Source organism: Panthera tigris, chromosome D4, assembly GCF_018350195.1.
Source record: "Panthera tigris isolate Pti1 chromosome D4, P.tigris_Pti1_mat1.1, whole genome shotgun sequence".
In the NCBI taxonomy this organism is placed as follows: Eukaryota; Metazoa; Chordata; class Mammalia; order Carnivora; family Felidae; genus Panthera; species Panthera tigris.
Window position 1 is genome coordinate 36,165,552 of NC_056672.1, and position 22,925 is coordinate 36,188,476.

The window sequence follows — 22,925 nt, forward strand, 5'->3', positions numbered from 1 at the left end:
CTGATACAATCAATTTTTCATTCTTGTAAGGTTCTCTTCTACATGTTTATTATTAATCCTTGGTTTTCTACTTCCCATTTCTGTAAGCCTTAATTTATGTCCCATTTCATTTAGCTTTTATTTATTTGTAATTTATATTATCTCCTAATTTGACATTTACAAATTCTGCTTGCTCTGAATTCACATAAGACTACTCTATAAACTTACAATGTTTTATAACCCTTCATATTTGCTTATTAATAATCTATCTGAAATGGTCTTCACTTATACTTTACCTTTACTTTAAAGTCCTAGCTCAAAGTCCATTTTCTCCAATTCCTTCACTTAGAATTTCTCCAGCATCTATGTCCCAGCAATAGCTCTCTTTTAACTCTAACAATTGATTTATGGTAAATCACTCCTGTGCCTTTCCTTATCTTAATGCCACTGATATTTGAGACCTGTCTTGTATATCTTATTTCTATCATAGCACTAAACATAATTTTATGACTTACTGAGGTCAGGCACTGAGTTCAGTTTCTCCTAACATCTTGCCTGACACTAAATAAATGTTTCCTAAATATTTATTGAATGAATTAATTTGTCATAATCACTAGAAACTAGCTCAGAAATTTGTACAAAGGTTCTATGCACATCAGCTTAAAATACAGAGCATTACACAGTATTATACCAAACCCAACATGCTTTATATTTTGTGTGGAAAAAAAGGCATGACTCGGACTGCAGTGACTTGAATTTTATAGCAGATTTAATGAAATTTTGAAATAACTAAGATCAACATCATAATTATTGTGAATGTTATTTTAAATTGCTATAATGTATTTGGTGCTTACTAGATGTCAGGGACTATGTTAAACGTGAAACACACATAATCTCATTTTATATCACAGGAACTATAGAATATTAGTAGACACAATGTTTTGCTCATATTTTACAGATAAAATATCTAAAGTCACACAGTGAGTATATGCTGTGGTAGGGATTTAAATATTTCTGCTTCAAAACCTCTTAACCAATGCATACTCTGCCTTCAGCTTCCATATTGCACTCCAAATGTGTTTTTATTTTTCCTGACACAAAATAAATTGAAATGCTCTTTGTGAGTCATTCATTCAAGTGCCATCAGTTGCCCTTTTCCTGATAATAACATGATTCAGAACTTTTAATAATGATTATAATTAAGCAGTGATATCATTGCCTCTCTGTTTTATGAGACAATAATCCAATTCCTAAATGGCTAAACTAGAAGGCCAAAGGCAGAGCAGTTTATCACAGCTAGAGAATCAAATTACTGCTCAGCAAAACAGAGAGCCTTGATATTATTATTATATAAAGCATGTTTGAGGGTTAAGAGCCCTCTCTCCAGCATTTTTTTTTAATGTTATATTGGCAAGGTTAAAGACAGAAAGGACGGATGCTGGTTCTATTGGATATGTCTGCTAAAGGTTCTTTGAATAACGAAGAAAATTAATTCTCTGAAATAGAGCACTTGACTTGGAGTCAAAGTAAGTCAAAGCTATTTTTATTATTTTTTATTTTAGAGAGAGAGCATGTGCATGAGTGGGCGAGAGGGAGAAAGAGAGTGAATCTGGAGCAAGCTCCGTGCTCAGTGTGAAGCCTGACGTGGGGCTCGATCCCATGACCCTGGGATCACGACTTGAACTAAAATCAAGAGTAAGATGCTCAACCAACTGAGGACCCAGGCGCCCCTCAAATCTTTTTTATCTGATGTGCTTAAGTAGCTTGACTTCACTGAAATTCAGTTTCCATGCTTTAAAGTAAAGGGTTTCTTGTTCTAATATCTAATGACTGGATAATCCAGGAAAATAAAAATCCTTGAAATCATATGTAAAAAAATGCATATATTTATGGATCAGCCTCAATTTTCCTATGTATATGAACAAGTAACATAGTGTACTATATTGATACATAGTACTTGTTAGGAAAGAACACTTTTCTACCTTAAAAAGTTACAACATAATGCCTCCCATTTTCTTACATTCCACACAGTCAACTTTAAAAGGGCTTCTCTACATAGGTTTCCTTCAAAGGATCTGTCACACAGAAGCTGACTGGTATGTCATAGTTGCAAAAAGATTAAAGATTCTCACGTATTTTAATCACTGCTCTATGGATTTACATCAAAACCACTTCCACTTCCATAAACATCTAACACTTTTAGAGCTGACTATAGATATTTGAACCATGGCATTAGTAAGAATGTATACACAAATGCACATATTTAAAAACTGTTCTTAAAACAGAGTCCGATGTCAGATATGTATACTCTAAATCAATAAGTAAAATACTTTGTTTAAAACATGTTAGCAATGATTTGCATGGCTATAACTAATCTACCACATTAGGGGAAAGAACAATTATTTTTTGTGATGCAATGAATCTGGTTTTTTGAAAAACAATGGCACGAACCACAGAGAACAAATATAGTCACCGCCATGTAATAAGTTCTCCCTTTTTAGAAAGTACTACACAATATATAAGGATTATTTTGATATTTAATTTCAGCTTGAAAATTCAATTAAATAATGTTAGATGATTTGTATAGAAATAAAAATCAATTCGTTTCAGATTGATAGCTAGCTTGACAAGTGTAATATGGTTTTGATTGATTTTATCACTTGACTATTTTGCAATTGTATAGATATAACGTTAAAAAATTTATAAATTTTGTCACTAACATTTTTTTTTTTAGTTTCTCATTCACTTGTTAAAGAATAGTTAAGGCAGGCTTTCTTCAAGGCAGGAGGGGCCATGAGGTATTGCAGTGGGGAAAGAGATTGGGTTCAACTCTGAAAACAATAAAGAAAGTGGAAATTTATTGTCAAAGAGCAGGATGGGGATCAGTAACTAAAAAATTACTAAGAGGAAACATCTATTTAAGAGAGGATTCTGGCTAAACTGACCTAGCCAGATTTGTGCCGAAGACAGGCCAGGGTGATTAGACATCACCTGGGGAGTGGTGGAGAATGAGAAACCCATTAGACAGAGAAGGTAATAGATATTGAGGATGAGGAATTCCAGCTAAAGTGACTTCACAGAATTCTTGCTAAAACTGTAAAATGCAAGATGAACACAGAAGCCCAAAAGTTGAAGTCTAGTTGAAAAAGTACTCAGAAGAGTCCTATATGAGTTCGTTCAAGGAGAGAATCTTTGTCACACAGTTTATGAAAGAAAACGGCTCCTTTTATCTCTTATGGTCAGATAAGTCTGCCATGTACCACCCCTACCCAGATATTGTGTATATCTCCCTGCATATACATCACACATTTTATAATGGCATGTAAGCCCCTTTTATGATCTAGTCCAGGAGTCAGGAAATTATGACACATGGGCAAAATTTAGCCATTGCCTGTTTTTATAAAGTAAGTTTTATTGGAATGTATCCATGCTCATTTGGTTGTGTTTTAATCTATGGTAGCTTTCTTGATAAAGTGGCAGTGTTCAGTAGTTGTGGTAGAGTCAATATGGCCTTTAAAATCTAAAATATTTATTCTCTGGCCATTTACAAAAAAAAAAAAAACAAAAAACTACTTTCCGTTCTAGGCCAAAACTTTCATTTTAATTTAATTTTTCTTTTGTCTCCTTCATATGTCTTAAAATCCTATCAAAATGGATAACTATTTGGAGTCTAAAAGTATGCCATTTCCTTTTCCTTTCCTGCAATTTTGCATATGCAAATACCCTTTCCCTTAATGAACCTCTTATCTTTGTCAACATCAGAAACCACAGCAATTTTAAGGCCTAACTTGAGTTCCAGCCAAAATCTTATATCCCTCCATTGAAACTGAGCTCTCCTTTTCTGAATGCCTATGACATTTACTTTTGCAAATTATAACACTTGCTACATTCTGTTATGTGTTAGAATTATTTGTGCATATGTTTCACATCCCTCATAAATCCATTAGCTCTGTGAGAGTCATTGCTAGGAATTAGTAATCTAGTTATCCTCATTAGACCCTAACACACAGCACATATAAACTTTCAGCGAGCATAGATACTTTCATGTTCATAGTATTTCACGACTGAGGGGATTTAAGAAATGCAAGTAGATTGCATGATGGATAAAACAATAGAAGGAAAGAAAAGGGGAGATAGTATGTGCGATACAGAAAACATCTGCCTATTTACTTTGTAATTTGAGTTAAATCAAAATCTCTTTCTGCTTCAATATAACTAACACTGGGTAGTGCCTTTCTGGGTGGTCAAACCATCTACCATGATCAATATTGTTTTTAAATATATCAGATTATTTTATTAATAACTTAGTATGTTCTTATTGTCAGAATGAAGGTGAAATGTTTTCCTCTGGGAGACATTGCTATAAAAATCATTTAAGAATAAAATTATAACAACAAATTAATGGTATAATAGTGGCTAATTCTACCAGAAAGCTTAGTTTGCCAAAAAATATAGTGGACATGAAAAGATGTTTTACTCTTTGTCAAGTAAGAGAAGGAGAACACATACTATTTTTCTTTTAGTAAATGTCAGTGAAAAAGGTACAATTCACTCAGTAAGGTTGTACTTGAACAACAGAGCAGAACTCATATTATATTCAATTAACTGGTTGTCTCCAATCAGAAAGCCTAGCTATGAGAAAATGGATGTCAAACACTTTTAACTAGACTTATTTTTAGAGAAGTTTTAGGTTTTCAGAAAAAATGAGCAGAAAGAACAGAGTCCCCATATACCAAACCCCACTCCTGGCATTACCATACAATTTCACGAATCAATAGCTTCTTGCATTACTGTGGTACACATGTTACAATTAATGATATCACTTATTAGTTCCAGGAGTTTTGTTGTTTTTGATTCTCTGGCATTTTTTACATAGACAATCATGGTCTATGCAAACAAAGACAGTTTTAATCCTCACTTACCAGTCTGTACACCCTTCCCATCTCTTCTCTTCTCTTTTTCCTTTTCTTTCTTTCTTTTTTTTTTTTAATTTCAGAGAGAAGAGAGAGGCGAGCATGTGCTGGGGGAGAGAGAGAGAGAATCAAGAGTTAGACACTCAACTGTGCTGCTGTAGGGCCAGTTTGTTTTCTCTCCTTACTTTTTTCTTGCTTTTTAAAATTAATTAATTAATTAATTAATTACTTTATTTGTTTATTTATTATTTTTAATATGAAATTTATTGTCAAATTGGTTTCCATATGACTCCCAGTACTCATCCCAACAGATGCCCTCCTCAATGCCCATCACCCGCCCTCTCCTCCCTCCCACCCTCCATCAAACCTCAGTTTATTCTCAGTTTTTAAGAGTCTCTTACGGTTTATATACACAATGGAATACTACTTGGCAACGAAAAAGAATGAAATATGGCCTTTTGTAGCAACATGGATGAAACTGGAGAGTGTTATGCTAAGTGAAATAAGTCATACAGAGAAAGACAGATAACATATTTTTCACTCATGTGGATCCTGAGAATCTCCTTACTTTTTTCAACTTGCCTGGTGTTTGCCATACAGTAAGCACTCATTTTGTTTATTTAAGTTAAACTTAAGAGGTGCAGCAAAGCCAGTATTTTTCTCTGCTTTGGTTTTAATTAGTTTCCACAGAAACTATTATATTAACACAGGTTAATACTTATTACTGTGCTTTATATAAAATAGAATAACCTCAAGGAGACAGTTTCACTTTCACTTAACAGCTTTATTACTTTTTAGTGTGGAATGGTAACACTTTTAAGATGAAAAGGATCTTATTTGACTGAGTCTTTGCATTGCCAAATATTTTAGCAAACTCAAAGAACATCATAAGTATGTGCAAAAGTATATGTAATAAAATTGTCCTACACATTTAAGGTGGTAGTTAGCAAACTCTTGCTTTTAATCTAATTCAGACATTGTTATTTCTAGTAGAAATAGAAATTTGATAACAAACATAAACCAATGTATATTATCAAAGCTTTTACTGATAATGTCCTGCAGTCAATTTCAATAAAAATTTCAATGGCAGAACAATAGCATGAGTGGGTTTACCAGTCTAATATAAATTACAATAAAGAGAAGTTACAGTACGCTGTTATTCTTACTCCACTGAGTTCCATATTTAGAGGGGCCTCCTTTCAACAGCATTATGGAGTATGCTTTTGGGCCTTCTTGCAAATTTTCTTGCTGTAAGAAGAAAATTTATGGCAGTAAGAATGTGTAATATGCCTCCATAGTGGGCTAGAGTTCTATTGCTAAGTGTGCTGCTCCCATATTGAGACATCATGTATGCTGTCACCCCTGAACTTATTGGGAATTTTTCAGTTGCACATAAAGCAAAATCTGACGTCAATTAATTTACAAAAACAGAAATTTACTATGAGGGTAATGGTATGTCTTATAGAACCATAAGGATAAAATCAGATCCAGATTTTCATGTCCTTGTTCATCTCTAATCAGTTACCTCTCCTTTTTCCCCTCTCCTCCTCTTCCTTCCTATTACCTTCCTTCCATCCTCTCTCCTTCTCCCCCTCTAACTCCTCCTCCACCCCCTTCATCCTCCCCAACCTCTTTCTCTCCAGACATACATTTTGCTCTTCTGTGGTAAATGTTAATACCTAGGATTAATATCACCAAATACCATCACCAACGAGAACACCGATCTCCATTTTTTGAAGTACAGGAAATAAATTGGTATTTAACAAATATTTTTGCACATCGATAGGCTAGACCTGGGTTGGCAAACATTTTCTGTATAAAGCTAGATAGTAAATATTTTAGTCTTTTCAGGTTATGTTGTCACTGTTGTGACTACTCAAGTCTGCCATTATAGTAAAAAAGAAAGAAGAAAGAAAGAAAGAAGAAAAAAAAGAAGTCAGAGGTAATACATAAGTGAATAAGTGTGTCTGTGTTCTAATAAAATTTATATACATAAACAGGGAAGGCCTGGTTTAACCTATAGGTCATAGTTTGTCAGTTCCTGGGGTAGGCTAAACCATCTACATTACCTTTCCTAGTGTCCTTTTGTCAACATGAATTCAGGTATTTTAGTTAATTCATCAAGGTTACTATCTGGGTGATTATGGTTAAGGATTAGTTTGAATTGTTCAGGTACCCTTAGTCCAACAAATTTACCTGATCATATACTACTATATAAGGTCACATGACAGAATGGCCTCAAAAGTGTCTCTCAAAAGAAAAACAATAAATTAAAGTCTTATTTATAGTGCTATGGATTCCTTTTTTTTTTTTATTTTGATGTGTGGTAATGACAAAACCCTGTGATAGCTTAATTATTGCTTTAGCTGTCATGCAAGTCTCATTTTCTCTTGACTTTACTAGAAAGCAATAAAGCAACATTTGATCTGAATTAAAAGCTTTATCTAATATTAAACTTCACTTATTCTGTTCAGTTATTTCTACCTGATTCTTGCAACTAAACCTTTCTGCTTGCCCTCAGAAATTCCTGACATCCTTCTTTTCTCTCACGTTGAAAACCTATCCACCATGCTTTCTGGACTGCCAACTAAATGCTGTATCTAACCTTCAGTTTACCAGATTCATTGGCTTGTTGATTTGTTTATTGTTCTCATCTAATATCTTCTATTTCTAAGCCATTTTTAATAGCTAATTTTGTGTGTTAACTTGACTAGATCACGGAATATGCAGAAATCTGGATAAAATTTCTGAGTGTATCTGTGAGAGTACTTCCAGAAGAGGTAAATATTAAATTGTTAGACTGAATAAAGTGGATTGCTCTCCCAGTGTAGATGGGCATCATCCAGTAGCTTAAGACCTGAATAAAAGGTGGAGGAATTGAATGTTTGCTCACTGTCTGCCTGACTACTTGAACTGGGACATCAATCTTCTGTCTTTAGCTTTGGTTCTGAGGCTTGGACCACAATCTTTGAACTATTGGCTTTGAACAACGGCTTTCTTGTGCCTTCAGTTTGCAGAGGGCGGACTGTGGGATTTCTCAACCTCTATAATTGTGTGAACCAATATCATAAATATATATATGATAAAATATATATTGTGATAGCTATAGCTATAACTATACCTATCATAAAGTCAGTGTGCCCCAAATATTGTTTGGCTCTAACATGATGTTATGAACTTGGTTCAATAATGGTTCTCTCCCTTTCTCTCTCCCTATACACACACACACACACACACAGACACACACACACACACACACATATATACATACACACACACACATATATATGTGTATATGTATACACATATAATGTATACACACATAATGATACTTACAGCTCCCATTGCCCTTTTCTGAGGGAAATCAATATATTTCCAAACCTCTATTTTGAAAGCAACCCTAGGCAGAGATTATCTACTCACCACCAAGTGAACTGGGCAACATTTTTAGGGCTAGGTTAGCACATGAGATATTCAAGACAAAATGTAAGTTTACCACAACAATCAGCTCTAAATGAAAGTTCTAAATAGGAAAATGAGAGTAGTTAGGATCAGTAGATCCTCCTTTGGAATTTGAACTAGTGATATGTCTAGAAGATCATTCAGTTATTAGTAGAAGGATATTCAAAGAAAAATTAGGTACAGAAAGAATTAATCACATGAATGTGATTTAACTAAAGTGAAGACCATGAGGCACCTGGGTGGCTCAGTTGGATAAATGTCTGACTCTTGGTTTTGGCTCAGGACATGATCTCATGGTTTGTGAGTTTATGCCCCACAACGAGTTCTGCACCAACAGCATGGAGCCCGCTTGGGGTTCTCTCTCTCACTCTTTCTGCCCCTCCCTACTCATGATCTCTCTCTCTCAAAATAAATAAACAAACATTAAAAAAAAAAAACCTAAAGACCTAAGAACTCCTCTTGTGATTAGGGGATCCTCATATTGCAGCCACCCAAACTGACCTCTCTTCAAAGCCATCAACTATGTTTCCATGTAGGTGAGGTCTAGATCTCTAGCCATCTCTGGTTCCTGTGATTTTCTAATTTCTTTTATTGACATATGTTGCCTGATAATAATCCTCTAATTAAAAACAGTCTAAATTGAATCTACTTATATCCACTTAACACAAAGAAACAAACATATAACAAAACTGGAGCAAACCATTTTAATTCATATGTAAGCAAACAGAATGCAAAGAAAAAGAAAAACAGAATGCAAAGAGAATATAACATTTTCACAACAAAAAGGTTTGGTAATTCTTATTTTATTTTCTTGCCATGATGTTTTACCATAAATAGGGAGATATTTAACAAAATTAATAACATCACATTAGAGCTACATAATGTTTGGAACACACTGATCTGATGAGACTAATCTAAGAGTGTTAATAGGAATGAACAGAACAGTGAGGATAATTAGTTGAGGATTACTGTTAATAGATACTAATTTCATAGATCTGTTAAATGTGGGTTATTAGGTGGGTTGTGGATGATAACAGAAAACATGGATAAGTTGGATGTTAGCAAAAAATTTATTTATGAACAAAAAAGACTGAGTTTTAATGAAAATGTAAAAAGCAGCTAATTCTGGGGGTGCCTGGGTGGCTCAGTCGGTTAAGTGTCCGACTTTGGCTCAGGTCATGATCTCGCAGTCCGCGGGTTCGAACCCCGCATCGGGCTCTGTGCTGACAGCCCAGAGCCTGGAGCCTGCTTGGAATTCTGTGTCTCCCTCTCTCTCTGCCCTCCCCGACTCATGCTCTGTCTCTTTCTGTCAAAATAAATAAACATTAAAAAATTTTTTAAAAGTAGCTAATTCTGTAGAAAACTGATGTAATCCTTTTAATATATCTGGCATTCTATATGTGAAATTCATAAAGATATGTAAAAGCTTTGAATTAATTTAATTGAAGTACCAGGGTTTTATATCTTTAAAAGGCAATATCTTTGTTGTGTTGACATGAAAATAAAATTTATTCTTGAGGCACCAAAAGAAAGCATTTGTTTTATCATTAGTTTGTGTTTCATTTTGAGCTCTGAGGCATAATAAATTTAATGATATTTACAAAATTTTTGTTAACCTTCAAATAGTTATTCAAGTAGTAATTCAAGAGTAGTCCATACTGTTATGGAAGAACAGCATCTCTAGTTGCACTGATTTGATCATAGCTCTGGGAAAATGGTCAGCAATATGGTCAATATCTTCCATGTGTAACTAATTAACATTTTATTTGCTAAGTTGGTATCAGTGATAAAATTATATCTATTATATCACAATGGTGTTCACTTGTTTATTGAGTGCTCATATAGTCCTGGGGATGTATCTTATTGTGTCAATAATGATGGTAGCAAAAATAATAATAATGGTAGCTGCCTTTTAATAAATTATTCATGTGTGTCAGGCAGTATGTTAAGCCTTCATCTACATTATCTAATGTCATGCTTATGACACTCTATACAAAGAAGTTACCAATGTTTAAAAATTTGTCAAAGAAGAAAATTTAGGTGATATAAACAAACCTTATTTAACACTTCATGAGGTGGACAGCGTCCTTCTGGAGAGCTGCAAAATGCTATGGAAGACAAGAAGCTTTTATTGGATAAAGTATAAAGAACAGGAAGAGACAAATAGAAAATATCTAATTGTCTGGGACTACATAGTCAGTCCTGTTTGGGGTGAGAAGACCCCAAATTGGCTTGGCATTTGTGGATTGCCTGACTGAAGATACTGCTTTTCTGGTCAAAGGGAGTATTTACAGAAACATAAAAGTTGTCTAACTTTCAGTTTGCTGATGCACTCCCCAGCAGGAGTGGCTCCACCTTGGAGAAGTTTATTACAACAGCTCCCTCCTATTTATCACTGTCTTTACAATTCAGGAAATTTGATAAAAAATATCAGGCTTAGCATGACTCTCAGTTAACACTGCCTCTTTGGGTATCAGTGCAATATTCAAGAGATGATGTTGCACTCTTATTCTTGAAGGTGGTTACGTTCTTCTGTTCTCTTTTCTTATTTCAGTGAGAGAGAGACCATCTGTTGGTTAGTCAATGGCTGCCCACATGTGTTTAAAACTTTGAAACAATGAAGCATATTATTAGGGAGACAGTAATAATTATTAGCAACAAAAGAATACCCACTATTTGGATCCTGAACCAGGGTCTCCATGACCACAAACAGCTAGAATCAAATAAGTCAAAAAATGATCCCAATGAGGAATATCGTTCTTTAAGTCACTTGGCCTGTTTATGTAATTCATGAACTGTGTCTCCACTTCTCCAGAAGTGTTTATCCAGTGAGTCTTTTCCAGAGAAATGGAGGCAGTGGAAATCTGGGAGAAGTTTGTGATAGGCAGAAAGAACTACAGTATCACCAGCATCCCAGTAAATCCATAGTAAATTGGACATTGGATTATTCTCTTTGCAATGGCCCAAGACATGTGAACAATGGCATTATCTTTCCAGGTCAGGACAAGAAAAAAGTGGGGGAAATAACCATAAAGACTTTCATGGCATAGGATTAGAAAAAGGATGGTCAGAGATAAAATGAGGAAAGAAAAAGAAACAATCCTCGTGGCTTGAATGTGCTGAGAGAAAGCAGTCTACTTGACATCAGCTATTTATCTTCCTAGTCAAATAGATTTGGAGGTCTCCATAATTTGCCAAGGACCAGATGTCAGGTTGAGCTTTTTTCAGTTGTGAAATATATAACCAAGATTCAACACCTTGCTGCTTGGTAATGTCCATTTTCCATAAACCTCACTTTTGTACAAGCATCAGAGTAAAGTAACTATAAGTGATAAAACTCTTAAAAAATTCCCATAGTTAAGGATTTGACAAGAGTTCATTATAATGGAATTGACTATAAAATTTGGTTATTTTTGTGATATGCAACATTTTAAATAATAACTGGAATTATGACTGGTAATTTCATACCAGGACATATCAGATTTTGAAGAATTTCACACAATTTCTACAACATGTATGTATATTAATAACATTCATCCATATAAATATAACCTAAGAAAGCATAGCATCATTATATAATAATGCTTCCCATGTAATTTAAGATATCAAATAAACCTCATTAGTTTTTTGTTTTTTTTTTTTTTTAAATTAATGTTTATTTATTTTTGAGACAGAGAGAGACAGAGCATGAATGGGGGAGGGTCAGAGAGAGGGAGACAGAGAATCTGAAGCAGGCTCCAGGCTCTGAGCTGTCAGCACAGAGCCCGACACGGGGCTCCAACTCACAGACTGTGAGATTATGACCTGAGCTGAAGTTGGATGCTTAACCGACTGAGCCACCCAGGTGCCCCAAACCTCATTAGTTTAATATCTTACTGGATAAGAATCAAATCCTTTGGAAATTTACAGGTTCTCTGGGAAATCTCAGTTAGTCTGAAGTTTAAAAGACCTTACTTAAAATTTATTTGTGTAAAGTTTGTCAAAGAATATCCTTTTAAACAAAGTGACAGTTAAAGACTCTTAAGGCAAATGTAGAAAGTTACAGAGTTGTAAAAAGCTTTTTTAATATTTAGAAAACTAGGTTTTCTTACATAGTCAAAGACCTGATAAAGACAATGTGAAGCATGTAAATTATTTTGGTGAGGCATAAAGTCTTTGCTTTCCAGGAAACATTACTTAAAAGGTGAAGGAAAAATGTTGCAATGAAAAATGTTGCAATTTCTTATTAAGAGAAGACTAATAATCTAGGAAACATTTGTCCTTTCAACAAAGAGAAAACCTAATTCTAACTTTGCAGCAATGTACTTTTAATATTAAAACTCACTTAAATTAATCCATTCCAATCTTAGCCAGCATTGCCATATGTAAAATTCTTTTCACAAGATTCCTTTTCTACAATCCCTCTACAATGTTTATATCCATTCAGATGTTGCGCTAAGCACCACCTCCACTCCTCACCCCCCACCACACATACCTTTCTCATTCAGGATCAGTTGTTTTACTTTAGGACAAAATTACTCTGTTTTTCCCTTACCAATAATACATCTCCATACCTTTTGGCTTTTTATTTTTATTTTATTTTATTTTTTTAACCAAAATACATCCTACTTTCCTAGCATAGAGATGTTTCTTTTATTATGTTTAATAGTTTTAATTATATGTGTGTGTGTGTGTTTATCATTCCCAGAAAATTTCTGAGGCTTCAGAATTTATATATACATGTATACATTACATATATAGTCTGTTTAAATTGGAGAGCTGCACACAGGAAGCGGAGCTCAAATCCAAGAGTAACTTACCCACAGTGATCACTAAGGACAAGTGGGACTTGAAGAACAGTGGACTCAAAGGGTTCAGTGGGAGCCTTGCCTGTGAATCTCATTATCTCAAAGGCCATTAGAACTGAGCTTTGGATCCTGTCCTCATCAGTACAAATAATTTAAAAAATAATTACAGAAGAAAATTTAGGTTATACATGAAAACTTTAATACTTCATGAGTGGAATATCTACTTTCAGAGAACTGCAAAATCAAAAAAAATTAAAAAAACTTTTATGAACAGTTCATCCAGATGAACTTTGCAAGAAGCCCTTAAAGTGGAAAGTGTTAAAGCAGAAACTCAAGCCCAGGTCTACCTATAATCACTCCAAACATTTAGCAGCTTCATAAAGACAACCTTCAGAGACATGCTGCTTTTAACATGCTTTATATTGCAAACAATTTTCATAAGAGTAAATGCATGGTTTTATAATTATGAGTGATTTGAGTTTGGCTGTTCTACTTATAAAACGCAGATGCAAATACATTGCAACAATAGCAATAATCTAGCCAGGTAAAGTGGAGATATAAAAACTAAAAGTTATTATTTGTCTGAGAAATTTACATTTGCCCAAAGAATGCACATTGCATTTTTTTCTGTTAAAAAAAGAAGAGAGCACATGTCACCACATTTAAATGTGCCACTTTGCTGACATCATTTTATATAATTAATTGCCACTACTTCTCTATTCTAAGCCAATTGAAGGCAAAAGCTATTTCTTTAATTCTGGCATATGGACTACTTGTTAAATTAACATTTTCTCTATGCATTCATCCAAAGTGAAAGATTTAATTATCTTTGCTTGTTTTTTCCCTAAATTTATGTGTTCTTCTGCAGTAGGTGGTCTATTGGACTTAAGTTTGAATTGGAAAATGATAAATTGCTAATGAAAGTCTTTCTAATTACAAATTATATTATGTAACTCATGAGAGTAAATAAAGCATTTTCAAAATTATGAATATATTATAGGACTTGTATCTTAACACATAATTTCTAAATAATTAGTCATTCAGTAGCAGCACTAATTGATGAATCATTATTTCAAAATTGCTACCAGAAAAGAGATTCCTTTGGCCTATTTGTTTTGTTTTTCCTTTCTGAGGGAAAATATCCCTGAGGAAAACATCTGGTGAATGTTTTAGGAGGACAAATCAGGGGCCAACCAGTGAAATGATCAAAGGGCAGTTTATAGATCTTTAATATTCTATGAAGAAAAACATAAATAAATGGTAAAAATCTTCTCTATAAAGTCTCTTCTCCTATGAAATTCTTAAATTTTAGCTTAATCAACATTCTCTCACCTATTTGCTTTTATAAAGTAAAATAATATTTGTTCAACATTCCTTTACTAATACCGTATGACAATGGTGGCTTAGAGAGATCGCATTCCTGAACCATATACCAAATCATACAAAAGAGATTAAACTAGTCCAACTAATATGCATTGCACAAATTGCTGTTTTTTAAAGTCCTGAAGATTGGTAGTGCAACTATATGGCATATGGTATGTTTATACAATTTGCTTTTAAGTGTCTTTCCATTTTTCTAACATTATGAATTCTCATTTCTTTTTTGGTTGTTTCATCTTTCCAGTCTAGCTTTCTGCACTTCTTATTCTTGAATAAATTTAGGTATAAACACAATGTTTAAACCACATCTCGTATTCTCTGTGTTGAAAATGGTGCTATAGATTTGCTTAATATGCTTTCTGATAAAATATCTTTGTGTGAAAAAGCTGAAGGGAGAATATTCCAACAAAGATAAAACAGGTCGGACATACATTAGTTGTACAAAAATGGCAGTAGATGCTAAATTAATATGTAGTATTATCATCACTGATTTTAGTATTTCACAGCATTATTTTCAATTCATTATGTAGTTTCCACTACCTACTTACATTTAAATCTAGATGTTTGTTTTCTAAAATGTATGTAATATGTAGACAATACTTGTGAGAACTGGAGATAATAGTAACAGCATTTTGAAGATGATCTATACACACAGTTTAGTGATTTTGATATTCTACTTTTCAAAAATAAGATTATGGGGGTGTTATTTCTTTTAACAATTATAAAGTGAGTGCACTGACAAAGTGAGAGGCTAGAGAGACTGAAGCTGTTGTTCTTGCACAGATGAAGTATTGTACCTCTTGGCAGCCTCAGTTGCTGAAATCAGTTGCTCATTTTCCAAAGGGTATTAGCTATGTGGATCAGATAACATCTGGGCTCTGACATTTGCTCAGGATGAAAATTGGTTCTAAATGTTAATGTAAGTGTTGACTTTGATCTTCAAGTATCACTATTCTTTCAGTCTTGGCTATATCAAATCACTCCCCTACATGTGCACATTTTCTACATGCTGGTAGAAACATCACTGAAGGAAGTACAGTGGATGGAGTACAATGTATAATGATCAAATGATCACAGGCTAGTCCAAGTAGAGGATTTATAAGTTTAGTATTCTTCTCTAAAGCAGTGGTTCTGAACCCCTTTGAAGATGTGATTACTTTGAGAATATTAAAGTTACAGAACAGCACTGTCCAATAGAAATATAATGTGAATCACATAATATTAAAAATTCTAGTATCCATATTAAAATTTTTTAAAAGAAAGAGGTAAAATTACATTTAATACTATAATATATAAACTTTACATTTATATATACATATGTATAAATACATACATATGTAGATTATATGTATTTTATACATACACCTATGTATTTACATATACATATATACACAGGTATATACATAGACATAAAACACTACCATTTCAAAACATAAACTAAAAATAATTTATGAGAGGGCCACCTGGGTGGCTCAGTCAGTTAAATGTCCAACTTCGGCTCATGTCATGATCTCACGGCTTGTGGGTTTGAGCCCCTTGTGGGGCACTGTGTTGACAGTTCAGATCCTGGAGCCTGCTCCAGATTCTGTGTCTCCCTTTCTCTCTGCTCCTCCCCTGCTCACACTCTGTTTCTCTCTCTCTCTCTTTCTCTCAAAAATAAATAAGCATTAAAAATTATTTTTGGGGTGCCTGAGTGGCTCAGTCAGTTAAACGTCCAACTTTAGCTCAGGTCATGATCTCACGGCTTGTAGGTTCAAGCTCCACATCAGGCTCTGTGCTGAGAGCTCAGAGCCTGGAGTCTGCAGCCTGCTTTGGGTTCTGTGTCTCCCTCTTTCTCTGCCCCTCCCCCACTCACATTCTGTCTTACTTTCTCTCAAAAATAAACATCAAACATTTTTTAAAAATCTTTAAAAATAATTTATGAAATATTTTAATGTTTTCATACTAATTCTTTACACTTTGACATATATTTAACAATAAAAGTACATCTCGGTTCAGACATCACATCTTCATTGAATATATTTGATCTGTGTTCAGATTTCATTGTTTACATTTGAAAAAAGTATACTCACATACACAAGTTGTTACAAAAATATTTTAGTGTTTTCTAGTAACTTGAGGAAAATAGTCATTTTCCTTTAATACTTACATCCACATTGACAAAATAGGTTAACATATTTTTAGAAAAACTGATTCAGATTTGAAGCAAATGCATATTACTTTCAAGACTACATCTGTCCAAATTAAGCAAATTCACTAATTTTTGCTTTAATGACCACAGAATTCAAAGGATCATTGCATATATCGAAAAAAAAGTCTAAATATTTAAATATCAACAAAGTTCTGCAAATTTGTCTTATGGATTTTATAGCCAATTTATATATATAATCAATTATGATTAAAATGTTTGTATGTTGAATCAGGTAGGAAATACATAAAATCAGTATTATGGATGTGTATTATGGAAAGTTTCCATTTCAACATGTTCTTTTGCCTGCCTAACTAAGGAAAAAATAAACTTTCTTTTCTTAGAGATTCAATTTTATTTCATTCATGGCAGTGTGATATTGGTGAGGGAATATAAATTACAAGAGCACTTTTTTTTTTGTCTTGGATTATTGAAGCACTTCTTTCATTTTAAGAAAATCTAGAATTGAAGTTTATATCACAGTAAATATTGGAAAAACCTTTTTGTAACTCAAAGTAGTGATTATAAGAAAAGAACCATTTAAGATTATTAAATTCCTTGTCTTCTATTTTGTTCAGCAGCTCCATAAACTGACAATGTTTCAGAGCATGCAGATGCTATGTGCATGAAGAATGATATCCATGACACCTATCATAGAATGTCATTAAGAAAACTGTGAACAATATTCTCAGCATGTATTCAACAGTGGAAAAAAGCAAAGGAATTATTAGTCTCTTGTTTCAAAACTCCAATATGTCCAGAGGCGCCTGGGTGACTGTCGGTTAAGTGTCAGGATTTGATTTCAGCCCAGGTCATGATTCTCCTGTTTCATGAGTTCCAGCCCCGCATTGGGCTCTGCATTGATAGTGAGGAGCCTACTTGGGATTCTCTCTCTCCCTCTTTCTCTGCATCCCACACTGTCTTTCTCATTCAAAAAACATAAATAAATAAATTCCAATGAAACAGTATTTTCAGATCACATTAACTAGAACAGCATCCATTATACTAGAAACTAATTTTCATATCTGGCTGAATTCTCCACCAAACAATATAAAAATTGAAAAAATATCTATATCACAAATGGAATATCTTGGGCTAATAATTGACAATATTTCTTAGTAAATTGGAATCTTTTTGAAACAAAATGCATCCAAACAATAATTGTGGGGTTTTTTTTATGTTGTACCTCACATCTATTTAAACAATATTATTAGCAATTTTTAAAATTTTAAATCGATATTTAATAAGATTCAAAAGGCCTAGAATTCTATGGAAATTTGCCTTTTAAGTTAAGGGGAGATTTGCTACTTTTTTTTTTAAACGTTTTTATTTATTTTTGAGACAGAGAGAGACAGAGCATGAACGGGGGAGGGTCACAGAGAGAGGGAGACACAGAATCTGAAACAGGCTCCAGGCTCTGAGCTGTCAGCACAGAGCCCGACACGGGGCTCGAACTCATGGACTGTGAGATCATGACCTGAGCCGAAGTCAGACACTCAACCAACCAAGCCACCCAGGCGCCCCAGAGATTTGCTACTTTTTGAAAAATAACATTTTTAGTTTTTTTCTCATAGTTCTCTTAGCAAAATTTCTGTGTCTGAAATAATTTATTTATTTTTTTTTACAAACTTTCCATGTAATAATTGTTTTCTTCTTTGGGCAATGATTTAACCAATTTTTCAGCTTGCAAAATACAGCTCAGATTTTTTTTTAGGTAATTAAAAAAATTTTTTGGACATTAAATTCTGATATTATGAAACAAATTTCATTAATTTATCTTTGACTTGAGAGAAAACTTATCAAATTCACTATATAATTGTTGAGGATGTCTCTTAGTAGACCCACTTTGTTTTCTCTATTGTGAAACAAAAGTCAGGATATTCTTTTGTTTTGTTCAACTTCAGCAAATAGCATTTTTAATTGTCATAAAATTTGTGCCTTCTTCCAGTGTCTTTTTCTTTACTGTTCTAGTCAGCATACTAGTTTCTGAAACTCCACTCAGTTCTCCATCTATACCATGCTTTTGTTTTAATTTTTTTTAAAATTTATTTTATTATTTTTTAAACTTGAAAATAATTTTATGATATAGTAAAATAACATATATTTCAAGTTACTTAAAAATTATAATTTACATAGGCTTCACTGTAACTCATGCAGGATTTTAGAATATTCAAGTAAATACATTATAATAGTACATCTGAGTGGGGAAAAAAAATCATTTGAACTGAACCAAACTGTTGGCACCAGCTAATTTATGATGTTTTTATATGTAACTTTAGAAGGGTGCACTCATCCCAAGCACACAACACTAAAACGTGATACAATGGATACAGTGAAATGTAATCCTACTAAAACAAAGTTTTGTTTAATGGAAAAAATATTTCACACTGCCTCAATGTTTAATATGTTAATTCTATTAAAATTAAATTTAAAAATGTGTTCCTCAGTCTCACTATTCATATTGCAGGTGCTCAAAAGCTATTATGTGCTGAGGGGACTATTTTCTTATATGTAGCTATAGAATCTTTTCACAGAATTATGTAATACATGTAACATGTGACGAAGATCTCTGGGATGGAGAGGTATTTAAAAAGTGCAGGAAGAGACTGCAAACCTTTCTCATTATTCAGGGCCATTTTTCTATAGGTCATTATTTATGATTAATTATGCATTTTTTCTCAATACTGTTTCTTTTATAATTCATTATTTGAAATAGAAATGACCACAGAACAAAATAGGAGGGAAAGAGTGGGACTTTAAGGTCTTTAAATTTGCTTAAATTTTTTTTTAATGTTTATTTATTTTTGAGAGAGAGAGAGAGAGAGAGAGTGCAAGCACACACATGAGTGGGGTAGGGGCAGATAAGGAGGGAGACACAGAATCCAAAGTAGGGTCCAAGCTCTGAGCTTTCAGACTGACACAGGGCTCCACCTCAAGAACCGTGAGATCATGACCTGAGCTGAAGCTGGACATCCAAATGACCAAGTCACCAATTGCTCCTCTAAATTTGCTTTTAAATTGAAATTTTTATTTAAAAAAAATCAAGATTCAAGATTTTAAAGAATACATTTCAGTGCCTTTAATATGTTGAAGTAAAATCTTTCCATACCCAATCTGTTGAGAGTTTTTGCATGTAAGATGTAAAATGTTATCAAATTCTTTTCCTGAATTTATCAAAATGATATGATTTTTATCCTTCATTATTTTAATGTGATATATCATATTTATGGATCTGCATATGTGAACCATCCTTGCATTCCAGGGTTAAAGATCACTTGACAATTGTGTATGATCCTTTTAATGTGCTATTGAGTTTGGTTTGAATTTTCTTTTCCTGTAGTGTTCTTATCTTATTTTGGTATTAAGGGTCATGCTGGTCTTGTAAAATGAGTTTAGAAGTATTCCCTCCTTTTCAACTTTTTGGAAGAAAGTGAATAATATGGCATTACTTTTTTAAAAAATATTTGATAGATTTTACCAATGAGACAACATTGTTCCTAAGTTTTAGGTTTTTCTTGGTTAAGAAAATTTTATTACAGCTTCAATATCATTATTCATTATTTATCTGTTAAGATTTCCTATTTCCTCAAGGCTTAATCTTAATAAGTTATATGTGTGTAGGAATTCATCCATTTCTTCTAGATTGTCCAATTCATTGGTGCATAATTGTTCATAGTAGTATCATGATTCTTAGAATTTCTATGGTATCAGCTCTAATGTCTCCTCTTCCATTTATAATTTTTATTGAGTCCTCCTTTTTCCTACTCAAAATAGTACTTGAAGTCCTAATGAGACAATTAGGCAATAAACAAAATGAAACGAAACAAAAAATGAAAAACCACACACAGAAAATACCCAAATCATAAAGAAAAAGTCTAGTTAAAATGCTAACTAACAAATAAACCATTACATAGGACATCTGCAATGAATGAAATGTTATATGTCTATTATACCTCAACAAAAAAAATAGAAATAAAATGAAAGGAATAAATAAACTTGTCTCTGTTTGCAGGTGACATGATCATATACATAGAAAACCTACAGACCACCAAAAAACTATTAGAAATAATGAATGAATGGTTTTGGTAAAGTTTCAAGATACAAAAGTAACATCCAAAAGTCAGTTGTTTTTCTATACATTAACATTGAATTATCTGAAAAGGAAATAAAGAAAACTATCATTTCAATAGCATCAAAATCAATAGAACATTTTGGAATAAATTTAACCCAACAGGTGAAAGATCTATACACTTAAAGTTTTTGAGACATTACAGAAAGAAATTGAAGAAGAGAATAAAAGAAAAGATATCCTTGGTCTTGGATTTGAACAATACTCTTAAAATGTCCATATTCCCCAAAGCCATCTAAAGATTCAGTGCAATCCTTATCAAAACCTCTATGACATTTTTCATGGAAATGGAAAAAAAATCCTAAAATTTGTATGGAACCACAAAAGACCAGAAATAGATAGCCAAAGCAATCTTGAGAAAGAACAATAAAGCTTGAGGCATCATACCTCCTAATATTAAGCTATATTACAAAGCTATAATAATCAAAATAACATGGTACTGGCATAAAAATAGACACATAATCCAGTGTAATAGAATCAAGATCCCAGAAATAAATCTAAGCATATATGGCCAATTAGTATTTGACCATGGATTTAATATTATTTGACAATGTTAATAATATTAATATAATTAAATATTTCAATAATATATGGTTATTAAAATTATTATAAAATTAGTATTATTTGACAATGTTAATAAATATTAAATGTTTCAATAATATATGGTTAATAATATTTGGTTAATTAAAATTTAAGATTAATATATCCCATATATACAGATCCTGGGCTTACAATGGTTTAACTTGCAATTTTTCAATTTTGATGGTATAAGAGCTACACATACTCAGTAGAAATAATACTCTGAATTTTGATCTTTGCCTGAGTTAGTGATAGTACGATATTCTCTCAAGATACTGGGCAGTGGCAGTGAGCCACAGCTTCTAATCATCCATGTAGTCACAAGCGTAAACAACCAATACACTTACAATCGTTTTTTGCCGATACAATCTTTCCATTTTTAATTTTCAGCACAGCATTTAAAAAATTACAGGAGATATTCAATAATATAGTATAAAATAGGCTTTGTGTTAGATAATTTTGTCCAAATGTAAGTGTTCTAGCATGTTTAAGTAGGCCAGACTAAGGTGTGATGTTCAATAGAGTAGGTGTATGAAATGCATTTTTGACTTAGCATATTCTCAATTTATAATGGGTTTAATGGGATATAACAATGATCATAAGTTGAGGAAGATATATATTAAGGCATAGTTTCTTAAAATACATTGAAAGACATTTTCCTTATATGAATATATATGATTTTTGGCTTAAGAGATGGCAGTTTTATCACTTTTTTCAATATTTTAACTTCTTTATTATTAAAATCTGCTACATTTTATATTTCTCAGTAAGATATTTATTATATAAAGATTTTGAATCCCTAGTTTCTACATATTATGTAGCCCATTTTATATAATATGCAACCCTGTCTACATAATCATAATGCATATGTTGAGCCCTTATCTTCTTTTGACATTTGTTTTTCTGGGTTATTGTGGGGAAGAGAGATCAATCCAGTTTATACAGTTAGCTAATATGATCATATCATGAAAGCAATAAAAACAGTGTTTAGCTTTGCTCAAAATTAGATCCTGAGCTGGGTTTAATATGAGCCATAATTTCCTTTTTAAAAACATAATCCCATCCCTCAGAGAGGGACCATTCTTACAACATGGTTTTAAGAATGTTAGTAGCAATAAGCTTTAATACAGTAGACCTGTTTATCTAGGAAAGAACTTAATGAAATTGTGGCTATGGAAAAGTTTAACTGAAAAGGATTTCAGTCGTAAAAACTAACAATTAAATTTAAGGAAATAAAAGACAAAAAATAGTTTGAGGATTAGGCATCACATGCAAAGTGGGAAAAAAAATGATCTTGGTTAAACTGTGAGTTTGCCAAAGGAAAGAAGGAGCAAAGCAATGTTGTATTCCAAAAATGTGCATACAAATTCAATTATTTAGAACTAAATAGCAACTTTCTTCTATTTTATTCTTTTCAAAATTGAAGTATAATAGATATACAAGAAACTGCACATATTTAAAGTACTTTTTTTAAGCTTATTTTATTTATTTTGAGAGAAAGAGAGAGC